The following is a 544-nucleotide window of genomic DNA, read 5'->3' as shown; positions in this document are numbered from 1 at the left end:
CTTGCATATCGGGAAGTCACCCGTCGGCAAAGGGTTAATACATGACAGAGCAAAGTGATAAATAGGTATTTATTTCATCTAAATGTATACTGAAAAACAATGAAAAAGTGACTTTAAATTACATTTTATGGTTTATACTTGCCCTGCTCTTCATAGTATAATGGGAGACATACATTAGTCTTAGAGCTACATTTTGTAACATTTCTTATATTTGTAATTTTGAATAATTTGTGATATATAAATAATGCAATACACACTAAACAGAATGATAAACATTCCCTATTTATAAGATTTACTGATTTTTTTACAACTATTTTGTTAAAAAATAATTTTTGTAACAACTTTGTAAGTTTTACATTAAACAATGTAGCAAAACTGCTGCCACTTAGTCATCATTTCTGCCAATTAGAAACTGTTATGCAACACTTTGATTTGACCCTGCCTTCATAAATGGGGCCAAGGTCATATAGAAGCAAATTCATCAAGCAAATGATTGTGTAGAGTGCAACTGGGTTTGTTTTAGAAATGGAAAGGAATGGCAAGT

This window comes from Penaeus monodon, chromosome 31, assembly GCF_015228065.2.
Source record: "Penaeus monodon isolate SGIC_2016 chromosome 31, NSTDA_Pmon_1, whole genome shotgun sequence".
NCBI lineage: Eukaryota > Metazoa > Arthropoda > Malacostraca > Decapoda > Penaeidae > Penaeus > Penaeus monodon.
Note: the sequence above shows the minus strand (reverse complement) of the source record.